This window comes from Phyllobates terribilis, unplaced genomic scaffold (assembly GCF_046119375.1).
Source record: "Phyllobates terribilis strain yellow unplaced genomic scaffold, ASM4611937v1 Scaffold_342__1_contigs__length_2020279, whole genome shotgun sequence".
NCBI classification, from domain to species: Eukaryota; Metazoa; Chordata; class Amphibia; order Anura; family Dendrobatidae; genus Phyllobates; species Phyllobates terribilis.
Genome location: NW_027363102.1, coordinates 1657920 through 1663727, shown reverse-complemented (window position 1 = coordinate 1663727; position 5808 = coordinate 1657920). Strand labels below are relative to the sequence as shown.

At 46.2% G+C, this 5808-nt stretch overlaps 1 non-coding gene across 1 annotated transcript; it reads left to right on the top strand.

Annotated features, from left to right (window-relative positions):
- The first annotated feature begins 1630 nt into the window (after nt 1-1630).
- On the top strand, nt 1631-1822 carry LOC141222142 (U2 spliceosomal RNA). The gene has a single exon (XR_012290008.1). It is a non-coding gene; the product is annotated as a U2 spliceosomal RNA (small nuclear RNA).
- The last annotated feature ends 3986 nt before the right edge of the window (nt 1823-5808 follow it).

Here is a 5808-nt window from a genome sequence, read left to right as displayed (position 1 = left end):
TCCTGTTTATAAGTGTGATTGAGCCCCTGTTGTGCATGATTCGGAAAGAGAAAGTGATGAATGGTCTTCTGATCCCAGGGAGTGGTGGAAAGACTGTAAAGGTAATGGGGTATATGGACGATGTTGTTGTGGTGAGTGATAATATGGCTGCTATGAATCGAGCAAGGTTGCTTTTAGATTTCTTTTGTGGTGCATCTGGTTTTAGGGTGAATTGGGGGAAGTGTAGCTTTAAGTGTTTCGGGGATTCGAGTGTTAGGATGGATGGTGTGATATGTGAAGAAGGTGCTATTAAGGTTTTGGGGGTGTGGTTTAACAAAGATCTGAAAGGGAATGAGAGATGGGATGAATGCGGTAAGAGGATTGAACAGAAGTTAAATTTTTGGAGGTTGCGGGACTTGACATTGTCAGGCAAAGTCCTTATTATTAAGTCAGTGATTCTTCCTATGTTACTTTTTGTGTCAGTGGTTTTTCCAGCCCCTTATAGGAGTTTTAGGCGGATTGAGAAGCTAATTTTTACGTTTTATTGGGGAAGTAAGATGGAAAAACTTAAAAGGGAATATTTGTGTAAGTTACGTGAACATGGGGGAATGGATTTCCCAAATTTTGAAATTTGTCTTGGTTTAAATTTTATTAAAACAGTGGTTGTTCTGTTAGGTAGGGATAACAAGACGGCTTATATGATTAAATATATGGCTGGATGGATGTTGTTTGGGTTGAAATGGATGAGAAGGGATGCAAGAGTGCCTGTTTCGTTTAAATGTCCAGTGTGGTATGAGTTTGTTGAAAAATTTGTTGTCAAGCATGATTTGTTGGATGTTCCTATGGGTGATTTCAAAGTGATAAGGAATGTAAGGAGAAGGATGCGAGTTAGAGAGTTTGAATGTAACATTAGGGGCTTGAGATCGAGTGAAGCGTTGTGTGTATGGAGGAACCTGAGTATAAAAGGAATATCGAATAGGCAGCGTGATATCGTATGGATGAGTTTGCATGAGATTTTGCCTGTGAGAGAGGTACAGAAGAGGAGGGATCTGATTAGAACAGAGGTATGTCCGAGGGATGGATGTGGGGCGAGTGAAACTGTTATGCATTTGGTTTGGAATTGTGATTATGCTCAGAGTGTTTGGAAGGGAGTGAGTGGTTTATGCAAGGAACTAGCGGGCGTGAATTTTATAAATTGGAGAGTGGTAATGTTTGGGATGGGTGCAAGTAGCCGGGTGAAAGAGAGATTGTTGTGGTTGATAATGGCATGTGTAATAGAAAGTCTGTGGGACGTTAGGAATTTGTGTTTATTTAAAAGGAAAATAATCTCAGTTAATAATTGTGTTAGGATGGTTTTGTCAAGGTTATACATAGTTTATTTATGGGATAGCCGTGGCGGTGGTGGCTCTGATTCAGAAGGTTTTTGGAAAGTCAAAAAATGGAGGTTACTGGTAAAGTACCAGTAAGTCCTTGTTTAAGTGTTGTGATCTGTCATTTTTTATGACAATGGTATGTTTTTATAGTTTTTGTCCATTCAAAAGGTCTTACAACTGTTTCAGTATAAAGTTATAAATATGAAATAAAGAAAGTACCATTATGATGTAAGACTGGGCAACGTAGTATGAGTTTTTATACTATTGATTGTTGCTTGAAAAATTTTACTGAATGGTATAAAAAAAAAAAAAAAAAATCTGTTCTTATCAGTTTAATATCTGATACGTCCCCTATCTGGGGACCATATATTAAATGGATTTTTAGAACAGGGAGATGGAAAAAGAGCTTGCTCTGTCCACTCCACGCATTGACCTGGTATTGCAGTATCTCCAGGACCGGTGCACCCCTTCTTTAATGCAGTTTCTAAAATCAGAAAGAATTGAATTCAATGCTTTTTGTTCATTTTGCTTGTTTGTCGGATTTTGTCATATTCTAGAATACACAATGCGTTAGAATCGGGCCACCATCTAGTAAACAATAATTCCAATCATAGACAAACCTCATGTGACACTGGATCAAACTGCCCGAACAGCTGCCCCATGGTGATGGCTTTAGGGTTCACTGTCCGGTAAATCACTTTTTCTTCTTCGCACCCTCGCTCATTCATAAGAGACAGCGTATCAGAGAGGACGTGGAGGACCTTCGTTTTTCCAGAGAACGGCTCTCCAACCAACATAAAACTGTACGGGATAAACAAAATGCAGCATGGTCCATTGTATAAAATGGAAACAGCGAAGAATAAATCCCCCGTCCCATGGACTTCTGTAGTTACAGCTTACCCGTTTCTGACAATCATCATCTCATACGTCTGGATCATTTCCTCCAGGAAGACCTTCTCGGGCTGGATGTTGTGTCCAGCACAGCTCTCCTGTGCGCATTCCAGTAAATCCTGAGCAAAAGGAAGGTAAAATATTTCATCAGTCTGTTTACAGTGGATCCAATTAGAGGTGGGAGAATACATTTTCAGGAACCAGATCAGTATTCTGTGGCCGCTGGACAGGACCCATGAGAGCCGCCTCTTAGCTGCCGGCATCCCCGGCTCCTCTTCTGATTATATGGCCTGGTGTACATCATGCTGCAACCATACTGTCATGCCAGGCCGGCTAATCTGAAGAAGAGACGGGGGGCAGGAAGAAATAAGGTGGCTCTCAGGGGTCTCATTCAGTGCCCACCACTGACCTGATGTCACGCACAGTGTAGGAAAGACAAAGTGCGACACAAAGGGATGAGGGGAAGGGAGCCCAGATACTAGGGAAAGGGGGAAATGGAGACCTCCTAGGCTGATCTGCAATCCCCCTGTCTCCCCTACCGACTCTATATTGGTTCCTCACCAATTGCCGCACAGGAACCTATCCCTGTATTTCCTTAGCGCTTGACCCTGGATAGGGAAGGGGGGTGAGCACTAGTCGATCCCCACTGACAACTAAAGACAGCAAGGGGAGACAGACACAGGGGAAGTAGCTTAGCTTGAGTCGACTTCAGAGAGATGGCACACACATCCTCTTAGCACCAGAGAGGAAGTAAGAACTGCACTTGCTCCAAGCCTTCACAAGGGGTCATGTGAATATCACTGGCACCTCTGTGTAGCAACCTGGAAATATTTAAACACCCAGGCCTGATTGTCAATTAGAACAGGAGGGAGGTAGCCGCTGGGTCCTACAGTGAGACCGCTAAGAAGATGTCCGTAATGCCAAACGAAGGGATCTCCTGCAACCAACTGCAGGGCGACTGTCTGTCACATCTGACGCACCCATGACACCTGGCCATTGGATCAGTCTCCTGCGAATCGATTCATTCATCTAAAAAAAAATGTCTCCATAACCTACAACTAAACTAGCGATAAATCACTCACAGATGTTTTAACCATTTTTTTTCTACATCAGATCATCCTGCATTGGAGGTATACGTGAGCCCCCTTACCTCTGGTGCCCCTGTGCAGCTGCCCAGGTTGCACTAATGGGACCGGACGATGAGTGACAAGGTCATGTAACACAATTCCAAAGCAGTGGACCAGGATCGGGTGATTTCAATGGGATTGGTCTACCCTCTACTGTGTATGGGGGCCTCATGACAGATTATGTTGGGGGACATAAAAATCGGGCGGTTGGAATTTAATCACCCAATCCTTACTTTCTGACCCTGAAATTAGCAGCTGACATAAGATTCTGGCAGCGACTCTGTCTTAGAGAAAACAGGAATGAGCATTCCTGAATATGGGGGAGCCGGGAAAGATAACTGTCATCCTAATGATAGCTGGCCCGCTATATAGGACCTATCACTTGCCATTAATATGCAATTGTATTACCTGGTGTAAATGCCGCTGTTCTCCTGAATTCGGTGTTGTTTTTCTTTTGCTCCTGCGTCTCTCCATTCCTGAGATATAGCCGCTTTATAGAAGTCTAGTTCATAATTTTAATAGCCAAGTGGGAGTGGTCATCAAGTCCTCTCTGTGGGAGTCTTCAGGAAGGCCTTGCCCAGTTGGCTTAAAGGGCTAGAGGAGAGTGACAGATGTCAGGAACGGAGAGAAGCAGGAAGAAAAGAAAAACAATGCCGGAGTCAGGAGAACAGCGGCATTTACATATTTATGGCGAGGGACAAGTCCTCTTTAAGTCTTGGAAAACCCCTTTAAGACACTATTATATTTTAATACCTTATAGTCGGCTTCCGGAAGTTGAATGCCAGGGAACAGGTCACTGGTAATCCCATTGAACAGAGGAATATCATGAGACAAAAATTTGGGTTCGTTTACATCCTTAATTGACCGCAAGAGCTAAATAGAATGAAAAAGGATTAAATGATAAAATAATTCATATACAATATGACATGAAACAATATTAAAAGTGAAGAACCCCATTACAAAGGAGCAGTCAGTTCTTGTGGTATGTCTGTATTAGTAAAGAATAGTATTCTCCAAAAAATAAGTATGAAACCTCTTTTCCTAAAACGCTACATTGTATCGTCCCTCTGTTATACCTCCTGGAAATGTATGTGTAAATGATATATAATGTATATGTGGCACCCCAGGGGTCTGGTCTCCACAATAATAGCAATATTATGTCTGAGAGCAGGTGGGAGGTCTCTTGGTCAGGAATCCTATGCATGCCACACTTCCTGCCCAGTCCTGGGAGGGGAAGAACTTCCCCTATATAAACCTGGGGCTGAGGCAGGGTTAGAGACTAGAGTAGAGAGAAGAGAAGCAGCCATAGGAAGAAACAACAGGAGCTCTGTGGGAGCAGTGCTACAAGGAGTCAGGGGCTGGCAGCTGCAGAGCTCGCCCTGACTGAGAAGTTATCACCGGACCCGGAGTCCGAGGCTGTGGGGACTAATCTTTACCCAGCAGCAGAAAACGACCGGCAGGGGATTGCAGGTCCTCTGGCCCAGAAACCCGAAGGCACGGTCACACGCGTGGGACCAGCACCGCCATCGTGGAGCGGAAGCCATTAGAAGGCCCCGAGTCACCGGCCATACGGGTGAGCACCACACGGTACACTCAGGGACGTGGGCTACTTTTACCCGCCTCTAGCAAGGTAGCCAGAAGAGTACAGTTAGTTGGGAAGGCCTACAACTCCGCCTGGCCAGGGGAAATCCCATCTGCTCAAGGACTGACCAGGCCCCGATCGCTAGCAAGTACTCCGGGAGGGTCTATCTTTGTCACCAGTAAAGACCCTGAACTACACCGCATCGTCTCTGAGTGGTTCCTGCTACCCCCATCATCCATGTCGGCTGCCCTGAGGCCATACCCCTCCCGTTGGGGGTTATACCATCCACGCTGCACCATCCTTCCACCGGCCTCAGCGGTCTGCCCTGCAGCGGCAGCTCCATAGCTGCATTCAACGGGTGGCGTAGTCGTCCTACATCTACTGCTAATATACTGCCTCCTAGTTTGACACCCTGGGCACGGACCGGGTCACCGCCACAAGGACTACTACCCCTATCCAGATCCGGCTCCGGGTATCCCCTGAACATGGCCCAGGGGGCGCGTCAACTTTTGGCGTAGTCGGCAGGATTTCGTGCCCGCAACCACCGGGTACTGCGTGCCTGAAAAAGAGACTTTTAAAACTTACCTGTGGTAAAGATTCCCGCCATCCGGCGCCATCTTCAGCCTTCTTCCCGCCATCGGTGAAGATTCCCGCCATCCGGCGCCATTTTCAGCCTTCTTCCCGCCATCCGTGAAGTTTTCCCGCCATCCGGCGCCATCTTCAGCCTTCTTCCCGCCATCCGTGGAGTTTTCCCGCCGTTGGACGCCATCTTGAAGACGCCGCGCGGGAAGAAGAGGGGCGTGGATTCCGAAAGCGCGCGAGAACTGAAGCCCCGCCTCACGTCCGGACGTCGCGT